Source organism: Sus scrofa, chromosome 13, assembly GCF_000003025.6.
Source record: "Sus scrofa isolate TJ Tabasco breed Duroc chromosome 13, Sscrofa11.1, whole genome shotgun sequence".
NCBI classification, from domain to species: Eukaryota; Metazoa; Chordata; class Mammalia; order Artiodactyla; family Suidae; genus Sus; species Sus scrofa.
This window is the reverse complement of record NC_010455.5, coordinates 74,178,245-74,196,749: the sequence shown is the minus strand read 5'-3', so window position 1 is coordinate 74,196,749 and position 18,505 is coordinate 74,178,245. Positions and strand designations below refer to the sequence as shown.

The 18,505-nt window shown below is 42.2% G+C and overlaps 1 long non-coding RNA gene across 3 annotated transcripts in view; it reads right to left on the bottom strand.

Moving 5' to 3' along the window:
• LOC102166036 overlaps positions 1-16,630 on the bottom strand; it is a 272,191-nt gene extending 255,561 nt beyond the window's left edge. For 2 of the 3 annotated variants that reach the window (XR_002337689.1, XR_002337690.1), the window contains exons 1-2: positions 16,507-16,630; positions 9,089-9,203 (exon numbers count right to left, since the gene is read on the bottom strand). This is a non-coding gene — a long non-coding RNA (uncharacterized LOC102166036). Of the gene's footprint in view, positions 1-5,839; positions 9,204-16,506 lie in introns of those variants that run through there. The other variant, XR_002337688.1, reaches the window with a different exon arrangement.

Below are 18,505 nucleotides of genomic sequence, written 5' to 3'. Positions count from 1 at the left end.
ATACACATATATACACATACACACATATATATACACATATACATATATACTCATATATACAGCTCAGGGCTGTATAGAGTAGCCTTGAAATTACCTTCGATTTCTGATGTGGGAAGATAGACCATGACACTATGAGGGTTCAGGAATATAATTTTCATTAGCACAAGGAGAGGGATGAGAATATATCTTTTTTTTTTCCTCCAAAGTACCAAGTTCATTCAATCATTTATTATTATTTATTTATTTGTTTTTATTGAATTACAGTTGATTTACAATGTCTTCGGTGTTCAGCAAAGTGATTTAGTTATACATAGATATTATTTTTCACATTCTTTTCCATTATAGGTTATTATAAGATATTGAATACAGTTCCCTGTGCTATAAAGACTTTGTTTATTTTATAGTCATGTTTATCTGTTAATCCCAAATTCCTATTTTTATCCCTCCCCACTCTTTTCCCATTGATTTGTTTTCTATATCTGTGAGTTTATTTCTATTTTGTAAATACATTCATTTGTACTATTTTTTTAGATTCGACATGTAAATGATCTCATATATTTGACCTTATCTAACTTACTCCACTTAGTATGATAATCTCTAAGTTCATCCATTGTGCCAAAAATGGCATTATTTCATTCTTTCTTATGGCTGAGTAATATTCATTGTATATATGTACCACATCTTCTTTATCCATTCATCTATTCATGGACATTTAAGTTATCTCTGTCTTGGCTACTGTAAACAGTGCTACTATGAACACTGGGGTTCATGTATCTTTTCAAATTAGTTTTTGTCTTTTCCAGATATATGCCCAGGAGTGGGACTGCTGGATCATATGGCAACTTAGTTTTTTAAGGACTCCATACTTTTTTCCATAGTGGCTGCACTAATTTACATTCCCGCCCATAGTGTAGGAGGGTTCCCTTTTTTCCACATCCTAGGAAAGTGTATCTTTAGGTGCTTACTGATAGGGATGAGGGACTGGGGTCTTATCTAAGAAAGATGTGGTTAGAAAAGGTTTGTGGCAGTGGCAGGCAGAGGATGTTTCAAGAAATGTGGAGGAGTTCCTGTCATGGCAGAAACGAATCCAACTAGCATCCATGAGGACACAGGTTCAATCCCTGGCCTCACTCAGTGGATTAAGGATCTGGTGTTGTCATGATATGTGATGTAGGTCAGACACGGCTCAGATTCCGCATTGCTGTGGCTGTGGCATAGGCCAGCAGCTACAGCTCCGATTTAATCCCTAGCCTGGGAAACTCCATATGCCACAGGTTTGGCCCTAAGAATTCTGATGTTCAGTAACTTCATCAGCAAGGACATATGATGTGCTTTCATGCAGAGCTCATGCTGGGCAGGCAGAAGTGAGGACACGGATGAGAGCACCCCAGATACCACACTCACAAGCATCCTATAAAGGGAATATTATGAATCCCAACCTATAAATAAGAAAACTGAGGCTGAAATAAATTAAATATTATGTGCAAAGTTACCTTCCTAAAATCTCAAAGAGATTTGTAGATCTGGCTAGTAGGCCAAAAGTCTGTCAACAATGGGACCAAAGCCAGTCTGAGTAAAAAGCAATTTGTTCATAGAAAGAGTATAAAGTCAGAAAGTAAGCTGGAGTCAGACTGTGGACGGCCTTTGTGACTGGTTAAGAAGCACACTGCCCTGCAGGCTGCTGGGAACCACAGAACTTTAGAAATCCAGATAGACATAAGATGGCGGACAAAGGATATAAAATAGGTAACAGGGTTAATGAGAAGAGGGAAAAGATGGAATAGGCATTTAGAGAAACACCAGGAAGAATAAGAAGTTACAGCCCAGTACTATACTAAAATAGGATTTGGGGCTCTCAAAGTAAAACAAACATTTTCTAAGTTGGGTGTCCCTAATAATGCCCTATGTATAATGTTTAGCAAATATTTTACTAATGCCAACAATCAAAAATTCGGAAGTGATCTAATAAGTTTTCTTTCCAATAGTACAGGGACCGCTTTTGAGAGCTAAGGGAAGCATGCACCTGTCTGCCTTCTTCCTAGTGCAGGAAGCTCCTTTAAGAGGGGTGTGCTGATGAGGAACAGATCATGTCTGAGGATATTACTATAGCCACAGCTTTACTTCCTGTAAAGGCAAAGGCCGAGATCCAATGGTACAGGAGGGGCTGAGTAGGATCTATCACCCCTTCAGGAGGGGCTGAGTAGGATCTATCACCCCTTCCTGTGCCTCATGGGAAGGACAGGGCAGTTCACCAAGGCTGGAGGCTTCAGCTCTCCTCTCCAGCATCTGTGTCCACAGTCCTTGCCTCCCGAGCACATTTATCCCCAACAGCCTCGCAGGGAGTGGCCTATAGCAGGACAAAATTTCAGGATTCAGGATCTGGGGCTCCCAGCCATCTTTCAGAATCTCTTTACACCATGGAGAGAGCAGATGTCTCTACTGTTGCTACAGAATCTTCATGCTGGGACTGCAAATTAATTCCTTGTTCTATGAGAACAAACATAATTTTGTTTTATTTTTGTAAAAAATAAATTACATATGCACAAATTTTGGTTACTTTATCTTTAGTTTATACTGTAAGATTAGCACTTCTTTAAAATTAAAATTGTTTTAATCTGGCAGTATATGATTACTATATACAAATTTTCCTGTTCAGAAGAAGCACTAATATATATATTAAAACTAATTGGATACAAGTCTCTATTTTTCCTTCTCATTAAAAAAATTCAGTAGAGGGGATAGGGATCCTCACAGAGTAAGAAGAGAAACAAACCAAAGATTCAACCTCTGCTCTTTTCTCCTTGGTAGTCGGCAGTTGGGTGAGAAAGCTAATCCCGGCTACCCTTTAATATCACACTGCGGTCCTTCCCCCACTAGAAATTGTGGAAGCCCTGTGGAACTCCTCTTCTGCCTCTTTCAACAGAAGCTGCATCTCTCTGAGGTAATACTCTGTATGTGGCACCACTGTGCTCCAGCTACTTGATAAGTGTGAGAGCCTTAAATGAATTCCATGAACCAATGGGTTGTTTGTGTTGCCACAGAGCACACCCCGCACAGCTGTGCAGGTCTGTGAAGCTGGGACCATCATTCTTACTCTGTCACAGAATCACAAATAAGAACAGAGTCTCCTGCAATATAAGAAAACATTCCCCTGTAAAGTCATATTCAATCATCGGTTCAAATGAAACTAACTCTCCAAGATTAGGTGTAAATGCACAAAACACACTACAACACAAAACATTTTAAAGTCTGCTTTGTAAGGCAGTAATCCCACAAATGACAACATCTATATGGAATTTATTTTTGGAGTAATAAGCCCAGTTATTTTCCTTTGTCAGAACTGGAATCTTACAAACCCAGCTGTTGAACAACACTTGTCAGAGATGTCAAAACGTCTTTCAACATTTAGACCGGCACCTAGCCATTATTCCTGTGGGATACACAGGTGGCTAAAAGAATCACATTTGACAGATGCAAAAAATAAGATATCCATATGGAAAATACAACTCCTAATTTCCCAATCTTCTAACCCAGCAATTTCCCTACCATTCTGCACTGGGATACAGCTAGGCTTCTAAAAAAAAAAAAAAAAAAAAAAAAAAAAATGGAGGTTGGGATGATCATTGTATAAATGTAATAAAATTCATTTTTTAAAACAGGGAAAAAATAAAAAATAAAAAAATAAGTGGATTAAGTCAAGCTTTTTCACAATTGCTACCGAGGCCTTGCAAGTAATCTTGCAATTTTTTATTATACACATAACCAACCCCAAAATACTCTTTATACTGATTCTGGGAGTTAAGAATTCAGAGACTTTATGCCAGAGAGGTCTTGTGTTCTATCAGTCTACCCCATCATCACTCCCTTCCAGAGAAACCACAGTCCTTACTAAGGTAAGAAGACCTAGTCCACATCCGTACAGAGGAAGAGAGGGTATCAGTACACCCAAGATCGCCTGATAGAAGAGCTTTGGCCAGAGGAATGACAGTTACTATAGAATTATCATACTCCTTTCCTTCATGGTCCATATACAGATCATCAGGAAGACATGAGGAGAGAAGCCAAAATGGAAATGTTGAGCCACATTAATGGCTGAATGGTTAGTGCAGACACATCCTGGAGTTGCAACAGATTGGGGGACAATCTTCCTGGTCCTGAGTCAGGTCCAGTCTCCATGAGATCTGACCAGACCACCTCATCCTGAAAAGGCCTCTGGTATTGCTCTCGATGTGCCACATGTCTGACATTGTTACATTTTCTCACACATTCTTCCTTAAGCCTTCCATTTCTTAAGGTAACAAATGAGTTTCTGCTCTTGTGATCAGAAACATTTACAGAGGCCACATAGCAGGACATATGAAAGTGTTCCTTTTCTCTTTACCATGAAACAACCTCAGATCTTCCAATCTGATAGCCTACACATAACCTCACAAATTTAGGGGCTGCCCTACAATCAAAGAGAATGAAAAGAAAGGGTTGGCATAGCCCATCTCCCTTGGATTGTTTTTAAATTGCCCTTGCTGCATTTTTTTTTTCCTCCTGGTCAATCACTGCCACATGTAGACCACCATTTACTTTCAGTAGCTGTGTAGGTTCAGTCACAGTAAGTCAAGAATTAAAACCCAGCACCCCATGGGAGGGGTAGTAGTCACCCTCTGCGGCACTGACAGATTCTCCCCACCCCCTTGTCTTCTAGGTTGATTTCAAGGTTCAGGGACCAAATTCTCCATTGGCAAAACCTGATTCTTCTGGCCCATAGAATATGACTGGCTCCCAAAGCACTTCCAGCACTGGGAAAAGGACAGGTCATATATATCAGAAGTCAATGAGCCAGCCCCTCAGAAGCAAGTACACCTTCCACAACTCTACTTCTCCCTCCTAAAAAAAAAAAAAGAAAGAAAGAAAAAGATCTCACTCATCTCTCTAGCAGTCGGGGATTCTGAATCATAGGCAGTATTTAGAAATGTGGGGGCCATGTTAGTTGACTCAATGACTTGGTTAGAGTAATACCGGCAATTAGTGACTGGGAATGCTAAACATTCTGTAGTGCACAGAAAAGTTCCACACAATGATGAATCATTCTATCAGAATGCTAACAGCACCTTCACTGAGAAACACAGACTCCCCTCTAACACTCTGGGCAGACCAAAGCAGGAAAGAAAGGCAAAGTGAAGAGAAGAGGGCAGTCAGAGGACCAGCAGTGCACCATCAAGAGTGAAGCAATTGAGGAGTCCCCATCATGGCTCAGAGGTAACAATCCCAACTAGTGTCCATGAGGATGTGGGTTCACCCCGGGCCTTGCTCAGTGGGTTGAGGATCTGGTGTTGCTGTGAGCTATGTTGTAGGCCAGCAGCTACAGCTCTGATTCGACCCCTAGCCTGGGAACTTCCATATACTGCTGATGTGGCCCTATAAAGAAAAAAAATTTTTTTAATGAAGCAGTTGAGTGAAGGCTGTCCAAGGACCATCTCAGCCCTGGCCACCTCCTTCCCCTTGCCTCCAGCAACATACAAACTCACAGCAAACAAACTCCTTGTTCTCATCCCCTCTCCCACGCAAAACAGTCTTGGGCTTGGTTAGATTTAAAATACATCTTTTAAAATGTGTGCACTTATCTCCACATCTTTTCATTTATTCTAATTATGACAGTTTCTGAGCAACTAATGTTGGCAGCTAGTAATATATAATATTGACTGGAAATTCTTCCATGTTGCTAAAGGGCTTAATTAGTAAATTTATGCTGTAATATATCTGTTGGAAAATTTACTTTAAAGACTAATTCTTTAGGGGATAATTCCTCATAGCTTAAGCTTATGAATTAACATCCTTTTATATCCACTTTTTTTTTTTTTTTTTTTTTTTAGCTACACTGGGGCTTGAAAGAAGAGGAGGTGAAAACTCTCTCACCACCTCTCCCAGACGCTGAAGCTCTAGGCAGTATCAAAAGAGACATCCTGCACAAACAAGCTTTGCCACTGAGGGTTAGGGCATGGAGAGACCAAATGGAAAGAGACGGTTCAGCAGCCTTGGATTAAAGAGCAAATATTTTAGAGACAGTGAACTCAGTTATGTCAGAAACACACGCCCATGGCAATTTCTTTAACAGACAGATGCCGCAGCAAGGTAAAAAGTTCAGCAAGATCCACTCACAGACTGAAAAGCCCCCTAGGATGGAGAAGTCCAAAACACAATCCTGCTTTAAATGAGGTGAGGTCTTTTCATAACAAACACATGCTGGCACTCCAAGGGTGGGTTTCTAACAAACAGGGTCCTGACAGACTAAAGCAGTGCTGTCCAACAGAATTTCCTCTGATGTTGGACCCACTGAGTCTGCGTCAACAAGGTAGCATTGTTGTAAATTTTGTGAGTATGTCTAATAATTACAGGGACCAGAAACACAGCAAGGCTGAATTCAAACCTACCAAGACAATTTACATCTAATCCCTGCACTTGCCCTGCCTTAGTAAAATAGTGTGATCACCTCAGGCCTGGGTCAGGGTGATAGGCCTTTTTCAGCATTCCAATACAGAGTTCTAGAAGAGTATCAGAAGAGCATGTGTCATACTCAAACATTGTATGTATCAAAGGGCATGGATTGAAGATGACCTTTTTTGATAAGCCAAAGAAGAGAAGCAGCAGAAATGTAAATGTTCTAGAATAAAAACAGATTTCTCCAACACTCTCCAGTCTTTGTTGTATTACCTGAAAAATCTGTTCTAGGATCAGTAGTCATTCGGGAGAATATTTTTCTTTGGAGCAAGGGGGTTACTTCTTTATGTCCTTTGGTCTAATTACACATAAATCACTTTAACGATAAGAGATCACCCCCCACCTCCAGATCAAAAGCAATCTCCTTGACTGCTCTTCTAAATAGCCTCTTTTTCCCTCCTTTATTGTCCCCTTTCTTAATCCTCCCCCACAAGCCTTCGTTCAAGAGTATATTGTTGAAATGAACTAGAATTGGAAGCCTTCTAGTAAAATCAGAATCCAATACCATTCCGCATTTCTCACACCCTTCCAACTCCCCTGCTCCTCAGCCTCTGTCTTCACAAGACTAGGATATAGGTATTGGCATTATGAGCTCCCAAATAGTCACACAATACTATGTACCTCCTTAGGCTACTGAGTTACAAATGCTGTGTCTATTTTACAGGTAGAGAAATTGTAGCAAAAGGAGGCTAATGATTGAAACAGTCCCAGAGAAATTCAGAGCAAGATTAAATCACTGTATGCCACCAGCAGTGCTTCTCAACCAGAATTCCGCCCCCCACCGGCCAGGGAACAAGTGGCAGTATCTGGAGACATTTTGATTATCACGATTCTGGGGTGGGGGAAGGGGAGTATCTAGCTGGTAGAGGCCAAAGATGTGCTACAATGTGTGAACAGCCCACAATAAAGAATCACCAGGCTTGGCATGTTAATGGTGCTGAGGATAAGGATCCCTGATCCTCTGGCATCTCTAGCATTACTTTCTTTGCCCTCTAATCACTAGTTAAAGAATGGGTTCCTCTATAATTTGATCATTGAATGGTATTTAAACAGAAACATGCCAGTTGAGTGCTATTTCTGGCATGTTATACTTTTTAGTTACTTTTAGAATAGAAAATAAATGGGAGCCACAGAAGAAAATGAGGAAAGCTGGCAACATCTAGCTCCCTTCCTTTAAGGAGAAAGCTTAGCAAAGACCAAATCCTTTCCTTAGTGACCCCCAGGCACTAGGCAGGGGTCTGCATCTGGCTGTTCCCCTGGACTCTTCATTTTGTGACAAGCCTTGCAGCTACTGCCTCTGCTTTGCTTATCTCTAAGCACGTGCATCCCCCCAATGCAGTAACAATGTATGCTTACGGGAATCTCCAGAGATTTATAGCCCTTAATTGTCTATTTCATTTAGTAAATTGTACTCGCTCCTTACTGATCCATATGAGGCATTGAAGAACATCAGCCTTTCTGGGTGCCCTCTGTCTGAGCCTGGGTAATGGGACATTATCTAGCAAGGGCTCCACACTATTGAACTGAAATGCTTAAAACAACCATCTATCCAGTTTTTCAGGTGAGTACTTTTTTAAAAAATAACTTCCTTTTTCCCTCTTTTCTAACCATCCTTAGCTCTGCTTAGATTTTTATTAATTATAATTTTCTCTTCAATGAATCTGGTTTTAGTTTAAGCTCTAGAAGCTGGAGAGCTCACAGTGAATGGGATGTTCTTTTGGTCCCCAAAATCTTTAGCACAAATTAAAATCTAAAGCCAACTTTGGTGGAGTTCCCATTGTGACTTAGCAATAACAAACCCGACTATTACCTATGAGGATATGGGTTTAATACTTGACCCTGCTCAGTGGGTTAAGGGTCCAGCCTTCCAGTCTTGCCAAGAGCTGTGGTGTAAGACGCCGCCACGGCTTGGATATAGCGTTGCTGTGGCTGTGGTACAGGCTGGCAGCTGCAGCTCAGATTCATTCCTAGCCTGGGAACTTCCATATGCCTCAGGAACGGCCCTAAAAAAACTTTTTAAAATAAAAATAAATAAATAAAGCCAGCTTTCATTAAAATACTCCCAGTGCCCACCACCATTGCACTAGGGACTGCAGAGAGGTGGGGGAGCGGGTACAAGTGACTCCCAGTGACACTGGGCAAAACTTTGCTAGTACTTAGCTATATCATCTGTGAAACTGGGAATCATCAACTCTCTGGCAAGCTGTTCCCCCCCCCCAACACCTGAAAAAAAGGTAATTAATGCAGGAAAAGTTATGCAAAGTGATCCATGGAGGGGGAGGGTGCTGAGAGAGAGGATGCTCTGCAGTGTATCTCAGGAAGGTCCAACATCCTCCCCACAGCCCCCATGTAAATCACATCTCATACAAAGTCACTAAGTGAAATTATTGTGTTGAGATATTTCCACATACTGATTCCTTCCCATTACCCTGACCACGGTTTTATCTTTGTAAGTACTAATCTGAATAGCATCTATGAGCTGAATCATTAAAGGCTTTGGGAACTTTCAGACAGGGCACACAAATTGCATGGACTCCAAAAGACCATTAAGATAAGAGTAAAACCAGAGCAACAATGGCAGAGAAGGCCTGTAACTTACCCTGGAGTAGAGAGTGTGAGAGCCTTCAAACGCACTTACATCCTCACGACCCATCAGCTCTGCAGCCTTTCACCACTCACTTGTGCATGCTGGACCACAAATGGTCGATCACCAACTACCAAAGATGAAAAATGAATGAACACATTAGGCCAGAAGATCCATAACTTCAAGTCCCAAGCCACTGCTCCAGTGAGGTAGGCTCAGTGCTTACTTAACACAGAGACCCAAACACATATAATGGCTTGAGCTCAATAAGTTTGTTTCTGGCTCCTGTACATACTGGACAAGTGAATCGTCAGGGGAGTGGCCCTCCCTGATCAGTGATCTGTGCACCCAAGCCGATAAAAGTCCTTAAAGATAACTTCCATGCTCATCCCGGGGTCCTCTCCAATCCATCCTGTGAGGAATATAAAACAGCATGGAGGACTCACATGGGCACCCTCTTTTTGTGTTTCTTCCTGGAAGTAGACCACAACACTTTTCCACTTCCACTCACATTCTGTTGGCTAGAACTCAATGACACAGCCACACCCATGCCTGGGTTTCCTGGGTAGTCAACAATCAGTATTTTACAAGCCTGACTCCAGCACAACCAAGAAGACAACAGTAGGTTTAGAGTATGGCTTTCTGGATGAGACAACAGCCCAGTAAACTTGACTTAACTACTTAACAACTCTGAGATCTAGTCTCCTGATTTCCCTGCTTCCTTCATGGACCTGTGGGTCAATGTCAGACTCAAAATAAGACAAAGCAGCACTTCTCAGACTTTAATGTGCATGCACAACATCTGGACATCTTAATAAAATGCAAATTCCAATTCAGTAGATACTGGGTGAGACCTGAGATTCTGCATTTTAAGCAAGCTCCCAGACGATAGACAGCAATGCTGTTTTCTGACCATACTTTAAGAAGAAAAGATGTTTTTTAAAAAAAAAAAAATTAGAGAATATTTTTGTATACCACAAAGTGATTTGCAGATATAAAGAGTTATCCCGGCACTGACTTTGTCAATGAATTCCTAACTATCTAGCATTTTCAGGATACATTCAGTCTAGGTACTAGATAGAATTTCATAGCCACAGAATTTTGGAGCTGAAAAGAATTTAAGTGTTCACTGCTCTCTCCTCTTATTTTCCAGACAAGGAATCAAACTTAGAGTCAATGATGCCCTCCCACCCAAATCATATAATAACTCAGTGTGTTGGGATTAGAATGCAGAAATTTGCCTTTTTCTTTTGTTATTACATAAATTCAATTGATAATCTTCTGAAGAAGAAAAAGTAATTTCTATTCTTCTGTTAAAGTGAACATAAACACTACTCTGGTCCAAATCTAGAAAGGTAACAGAAGGTGGCATTCACCAGCATGGGTCATCATGGTACCAAATGTGGGTAAGGGATCATAGAACAGAGACCAAGATTTTCAAGATGTTCTTCGAAATACAGTGCTCCCCACCTAAGTTTTGTCTCACATGTCCAAAATGTGATTTGAGCACATATTAACTTCTTTATGTCTTCTGGCAAAGACAGGAATTTTTTTCACTATATACACACTGAATCACTCCTATTGGGGAAAATTAGAAAAAGAAAAGTTGGGGTTGCAAACAAAAGAGGGAAAGGAAATAATTAACTAAGAAGGAGCAGTGGTTTCTGTGGTCAACCCTGGGGACCAAAAAAAAAAAAAAAAAAAAAAGGAATTTCAAGATTTTTCATCCTGATGCTTGAATTATTTTGCATCTCTGAGATCATGGTAAGTCCTAGGAACTAATAGCAGAAAGTAAAATGTAGGGCCTCAGTAATGAAAGATAAAGAGTCCAAACTTAGACCTTTAAGTCCTAAGTCAGAAAGGCATTGACTTACCTGGAAATCAAATCAGATTGGGGAAGAAGGGAACCTCTTAGTATGCATGTCTCCAATAAGGCAACATAAGTTTGAAAGTGTTCTGGTAAAATTAGAAGGGAGTACTGGAGTTCCTGTCGTGGCACAGTGGTTAACGAATCCAACTAGGAACCATGAGGTTGTGGGTTCGATCCCTGACCTTGCTCAGTGGGTTAACGATCCGGCATTGCCGTGAGCTGTGGTGTAGGTCAGAGACGAGGCTCGGATCCCGCCTTGCTGTGGCTCTGGAGTAGGCTGGCAGTTACAGCTCCGATTAGACCCCTAGTCTGGGAACCTCCATATGCCACAGGAGTGGCCCAAGAAACGGCAAAAAAGACTAAAATAAAATAAAATAAAATTGTTTAAAAGAAGGAGTACTTATTGAGCAAGGAATGATAAATGGAAATCAATATTTGCATATATATCATTAAGACGGGTAAAATGCTATTATTAGCATTTTAATCTAGTGAGCAATTTCAGGCACTTTAATAAAGGTAAAATGTCCTATAAAATTCTATAGGTTTACTTCTATACTCCACCCCCAACTCTCTTCACCATGGTGTTTTTAGTGCCTCAAAAATTCTCCCATCCTGTCGATTTCCCAGAACCTATTTTGGACCCTAGAATTTTTACCCAATTTTTGTGCCAAGGATTTCCCCCACCCCCAATCTTTGGCAATCCATTGAAGCATAAGGAGCTCCTTCTCAGAATAATCTGTTAAATGCATAGAGAAATATACATAAGATTACAAAGGAAGCCAATGATATGGAAAAATTTTTCTATCCATACAGCCTTCAAAGAGTCCATGGACCAAATTTAAAATCATCTTATTGGAAAATTACTTCTAGGATGATGAAAGTTTTTTCTTACAGGAAGGTTATGCAGAAGAGTTTTTTAAAAAAATAACAAGGATGCATAGTAAAGAATCCTGCTCAGGAACAGACAGTGAAGAAAAGAATGAGCTGCAAAGAGAAGCCTGACCTTGAATTTCTGCCCAAACCCAATATTATCTGTGTTATGGCTTTAAAACTCTACATTAAAGAATTACTCAGAATTTTCTTGGCTCCAGCCCTGTAGACACAGCATATTATGTGTAGAGTGATGGCCAGTAAGGAAACACAGATTGGAAAAGGCAAGACTGACGTGAGCCTGAGCTTGGGTCCTAGTTCTCTAAATAGCTGCCACAACTAGCTCTGTTAGCTTGGTCAAGTCACTCATCTCTGTCTACAAAATGAGAAGGGTGAGTTAAGCAATCGTCTAGGGCTTCTTCCAAATCTGAATTAACAGGATTCTAAGACAATCATTTCTCTGAGAAGAAGTATCAGTAAGATTTCTTTCTGCGCTAGGTTCACAGCATGAAAACAATTCCTAGATGAGAATTTTTCAGAGGCCTCAGAAATACCTTATGCGAATTACCTTGCCTTAGAATTTGGGTTGGAAGGGATTTTAAAAGACATGCATCCCATCTCACCAATCCCAGGGACCAGGTAAAAAAAGTGAAGTTCAAAAAAGCACAGAAATTTGAGATCACATGAGGCAATGCTATTGGACTGTTGTGTCTATTGCCTTCTAGCATGAGCAGGATTTTAGGATTCAGCATTGGTAGTAAAACTAGCTCATGAGTCCCCTTGAAGAGAGATAGAAATAAAACTCAAATAAGCTGAGCCATAGAATTGGATCAACATGAGGAAGCAGGTGACTCCCAACAGCAGTGTTCGATGCCTCCAGTAGGGTCAAAGCTCATATGCATTGTAACCCACCTCACTAGCAACAGCACCACCTCCCTCAAATAGCATGGCTACAAAATCCATCACAAAGAGCAGTCAATTACAAAACACACCAAAAATAGCTGTTTCAAAAGAGGGGAAGGAATGAATGAACCCTGGATAATAAGGTCAATAAAGCCAAAGTTCAAAGTTTAAGTTGTTAATACAATCTTAAAAGGACAGCTTTAACCAAGAAAATTTTTTTTTTTTTGTCTTTGTGCCTTTTCTAGGGCCACTTCCGCAGCATGTGGAGGTTCCCAGGCTAGGGATCTAATCAGAGCTGTGGCCACCGGCCTACACCAGAGCCACAGCAATGCAGGACCCGAGCCGTGTCTGCAACCCACACCACAGCTCACAGCAATGCTGGATCGTTAACCCACTGAGCAAGGCCAGGGATCGAATCTGCAACCTCATGGTTCCTAGTCGGATTCGTTAACCACTGCGCCACAACGGGAACTCCAACCAAGAAAATCTTAAAAAAAACAACAACAACAAAAAAAAAACAGCTAAGAAAATCTTAAAAATATTTGTTAGGAATTTTTAAGTTTTTGAAGAAACTCATTCAGAATACTTTGACCTACACTGTGTGGACAGCTTGAATACAGTATACTACTTAACAAGCATTGTTTTTACTAATACCCTAACCACTAAGATCAGAGCATATAATCATTGGATACTGATCAGGTTTAAAAGTTACAAGTGTATTTCCACAGTCCCATCCAGGAGTTTAGACTAGTTTTTAAAGCAAAGTAGAAACTATGAAGATATTTGGGAAGTTTGACTGAATCATGATTTCAAACTCATTTTCATTTAACCAACAACATGTCTACCAAGTGCTTTCAAAATTTGTGCTATGATGCTTAATTGACAGTTTATTCTCTGCTTTCTCCCACACCCAACCAGCAAAGTAACTGCACCCATTCCTTAACCTCCACAACCATTATTCCTACATTATATAAACATTTTTGGCTTTCATAACTTTTTTTTTTTTTTTTTTTTTTTGAGATTCTCTTTAGGAACTGATACAGCCTTTCAAAATCTTCTAGAGGCTGGTTTGCCAGCGCCCTATTTCACCTCCTCCAGGAATTCCCAGACAGCAGTGCCATCTACTGGTAGGGAGGGCACAATTCGTTTTCTAGAATCTCATGGGTAAGACATGCCAAGGATCTGATAGAATGGCAGTCTAGATTTGTGTCTTTGTGGACCTTCCTTTTCTAGAGCACAACACAAAGATAACTGATGCTTACAACCTGAAACACGGAACTCCAAAGAAGCCTCCACTGTGAATGGCAGGTCCCATGGAAGCCATATAAAGGCCAGCCAGGCTAGCCAATAGTAAGGCGGCTATGCCTGGAAATGCTTCCCCAAGGCTCCAAAGGCAGTCTCACTGAATTAAACATTTCCCAGCTTTTCTCTTCCTCCAGTGCTTCTGTATCAGATGATCTCACTCATGCCCCCACCTGTAGCAACGTTATCCCACGCTATCTCACAGCCAGCGTCCCAGGGAAGGTGCTCAGACCCCTCACAAATGTGAAGGCTCTTAGATTTACACAATGTGACACAGATCCTGCTCAAAGGACACTACTGCTTAGGCATGCAGGTCTGACTCTAATCTCTCTGACTCACTCTCCATCCTCCCCATCCCTGACCCAGGGGACAGAAACGACAAAAGGAAATGATTTTGTTGTTGCTTTGAAAGCAACAGTGGTTGGCTTTTATTGAATCAGAGAACAAAACCTTGTCCTGTAGGTCACTGAGGTATGTTGTTTCCCTCAGGATGAACTAAGCCTGCCAATCTTCCTCTTTTCCCTTGTGTAACCTAATAAGAGTTTCTCAACCTTTTCAAAATCCCTACCTCCCTTCCCCAGGCTAAACATAAACACTGCATGCCCTTTGTGTAGTTTATATAACAAAAGTGACATTTTTCTCTCTAAAAATAAAAGCACTATAAGTCAACTATACTCCCAATAATTTTTTTTAAAAAAAGCATATACCTATGATATCTTCCCCAGACTCAGAATTCCTTCCTTCTCTCACTGCAGACCAATGAAAAAACAAATCACTGACAAATTTTAAAATTATTCCCACTAATTTGCTGTATGTTCCAATCTATATTTCACTTCACGAGGGTCATCTGTTATATTACCAACAAGCTTTGTAGCATGTTCTTTTACTTTCACTTACCCCAGAAAGTCACCAAAAAGTTGATAAGCTACTGATTTGCTAATAAATGTTAATTCTGATTCCCCCTAACAAATTTAAGTGTTCCTCTTCAATTTGTTTTAACAAGTAAATTGATTTCTTAGCAGGTACAGGCATTTCACAGAGATGAAGAGTGTCTTACATGTTTGGGCAAAAAAAAAATCACATTGTTTTCTAAAGAAACAAAACTTTGTATGGGGAAGGTAAGAGTAAAAAAAGTCCTTAGAAATGAATCAGGCTGTCCCCAAGGAATCAGGTAGAGTGATTCCTGCCCTTCTCCTACCAGAAGTTCTAAATGAGTTACGGTGAAACTCCAGAATACAGTAAAAATCTCCCTAACTACAGTTGAACCATTTCTTACCCAGCAGACTACCAGCTATATCCAACAAATTAACCAGTGGAAAACTGAAGGGACTTCTTATATTTCCTTATAAGATGTACAGCATGCCCTTGCTACTGTAGGTCTGGGGAAATGGAGAAGGAAAGAGGCAGGGATGCCTCCCTTTTTAAAGTATGACTTAAAGGAGACATTCACCCTTCGCCAAGCGCACAAGGCAGCTTTTGGCATCCAAATGGTCTATTTAAACACGCACTTTTCAAAGAATTAAAGAGATCTAAACAGGTGTAATTTAGACCTTGCTTTCCTTTCTCCCTACAGTCCCTTAACAGGCTGAAAATAAGTCATTACTTTCTTCAGCCATCCAGAACAACCTCAGTTTACAGAGATAACCAGTTTACAGAAATAAACTGCACCCACCCCCCACTCCCCACCCTTCACACACAAACACCGTTTTCTTGAAGGAGAATCTCAGTGTGATGGTGTGGTCTGCAGTTCACTGCAGGCATCCTTCCCTTCACAATTACCAGTCATCAGTTTCGCTGTAATTTCTCATTGTAGCCTCTCATTTAGACCTGCCCAACTCGTGCTCAACTGCTTTTTAAAAAAAATTTTCCCCCCGTCTCTTAACGAATCTCTGGATTCCTTTGGCAGGCTAAAAGCGTTCAGTTTCGGTGCAGCTGGGGTAAGAGCTCGGTGCAGGTCCGGAGAAATGGTCAACCGGCGCACCTGGGCTCGGCCCATCGGTCCCGCCCGCACAGCTGCGCCAGGAATTCGGCTTCGCTCGCCAGGGGATTAGTTCGAGTCCCGCGGCTTGACCAAAGTGACACTATATTTTTCTCTTCGTTCTCACATGTGACAGGTCCCACTACAAGAAAGACACCTTCTCGCCCACCTCAGCCCAGGTCTGGCGCCCGAGGCGCCCCGGCCCCACCACCCTTCACATGGGGAGGGGGCCGATACCAGCATCCCTCCCGGCGAGAAACAAAGGCGGAGGCGAGGCTGCCAGGTGGGCAACTCCCCTCCGGCAGACCCGTTGCGGCGGTGAGGAGGATGGGGAGATGCATTAGCCTGCAGAAAAAGGGAAACCGAGGCACCGAGGGAGATGGCTGAGCCTGACTCTGCATCCTCTCCGAAGCGAGGCTCCGGGGGTGGGCAAACCCAAGGCCTCTCCCCACCCCTCTCGCCTGCACCCGGCCGCAGAGGGACAGGAGAGGAGTGCGCGGCAGCTCTTACCTCAAGAGGAGCGCTCCGGCTCCCTCCGACGGCTCAGGAGAAAGCCCAGCCGCTCGCGCACGCGCACTCGCGTTCTCGCGCCTTCGCGCCCCCGCGCGCGCCCCTCAGACAGGGCTTTGGCCCTCCCCGGCCCTGTCTGTCAGCGTCCGCGAGAACCAATCCAGTCGCACGGGAGGGCCAGCTCCGGTCACGTGGTCCGGCCAGCCAATCACCAAATTGCCCTCGGCAGCAGCCGCACCGATGTCCCCGGAGGATCGGTTGCTACCGAGTGGAGCGGGTGCGAGGCGTGCACAAAGGGCTGAGTCTCTGTTTGGGGGGAGCGACGATTGGCGGTAGACTGATCAATTACTAGATCAATTAACATCTCAAATTCTAAATATAAATAGGAATGACTTGGACGTCTAGTTAAAAAGGGGATTCTGATCCAGTAAGTCTGGGATGGAGACCCGAGATTCTGCCTAATAAATCCTAGGAGGTGCTGATGATGCTCCTGGTCTGAGAACCACGCTTTGGATAGCAAGATTTTAAGGGCATCTGTCAGAAAATGATGGTTATAATCCCTGCTCCATTTTATCTGAAAGTTTCAAGACCTTTCTCTTCCTCAAGTGATGGAAAGCATCCCAGTGACTGACGAAACATGGGGTGCCTCGGTGACACTCGTAATTTGGGCACAGGCTGAGGAAGAGTATGTTTAATTTCATCACCCACCCTTAGTCTATGGGACAGCAACCTTTGCCAATTTGGTGGACACTCCTTATTGAGGACATTAGGTCATCCTAAAATATTGGGCATGTGTGTCACTGTGCTGTACTCTTGGCCAGAGAAGTAACAAAAGTAGTTTCTTCTTTCTGGAAACTTGCAGTCTGTCACAGAACTGTACAGGCAAACTCAGTAAGAAGCACATAGGAGTAACACTCAGTGAGCTAATTGTTACAGCATCTTGGACAAACTGTCAGAACTGTCCAAAATAAACCAGGGAGAGAGCTTTAAAATTGTCCAGATATCCTTCTGTCAGCAATTCCAGAGTCTGGAAGTCAGGAAGCCTAATACCTGTGTCATCTCTCAAACTTGACCTAAATTTAAGAATTTTCAGACTGGCTGCTAGAATATTTGTTGTTCATCATAGTCGAGTTCTTATTTCCCAATAGGGTACCAAAATGATTCAAAGGCCTAAGTGCTTAATTCTCCAAAACCTTCTTCCTACTTCAGACCAGGTGGTGTGACACTGCTTCAAACACTTTTCTCTCACTGTTCATCAAAGTGACCAAACTGTCCCTTGGAGAAAACTTCACCCTTGTCAGTGTGTCTTCAGCCTCTGGCTTATCAGTCCCAGAAGTGAAACCCACATAGCAATCTCAGACATTGTTCACCAGTGTCTCTATCAGAGATAGCACAGCACAAAACTCAAGAGTTGCAGGGAACACATTGAATCTAGCACAACAATGGTTCTGGTTGCAGCAAGAGGAAAGAAATGTCTAACCAAGAAAAACATGATTGAAAGTCTCAGAGAAAGTTTATTTTGCTGTCTTTAAACAGTGGTTCTTAAGCCTGAGTGTATAGTAACGCTTTTAAGGAAATAGATTTTGGGACTTGTGCCTAGAGTTTCTGATTGGAATGAGGAGTGGAGCCTGGATGAGTATAGTTTTAAAAAGTTCTGGAGTTCCTCTCGTGGCTCAGGGGTCAACGAATCCGACTAGGGGCCATGGGGTTGCGGATTCCATCCCTGGCCTCACTCAATGGGTTGGGGATCCGGTATTGCCATCAGCTGTGGTGTGGGTTGCAGACGTGGCTCGGATCTAGCGTGGCTGTGGCTGTGGCATAGGCTGGTGGCTACAGCTCCGATTAGACTCCTGGCCTGGAAACCTCTATACACCATCCTAGAAAAGGCAAAAAGACAAAAAAAAAGTTCCACAGGTGGAGTTTCCATTGTGGTTCACCAAGTTAAGAACCAATATAGTGTCCCTGAGAATGTGGGTTTGATCCCTGGCTTTGCTCAGTG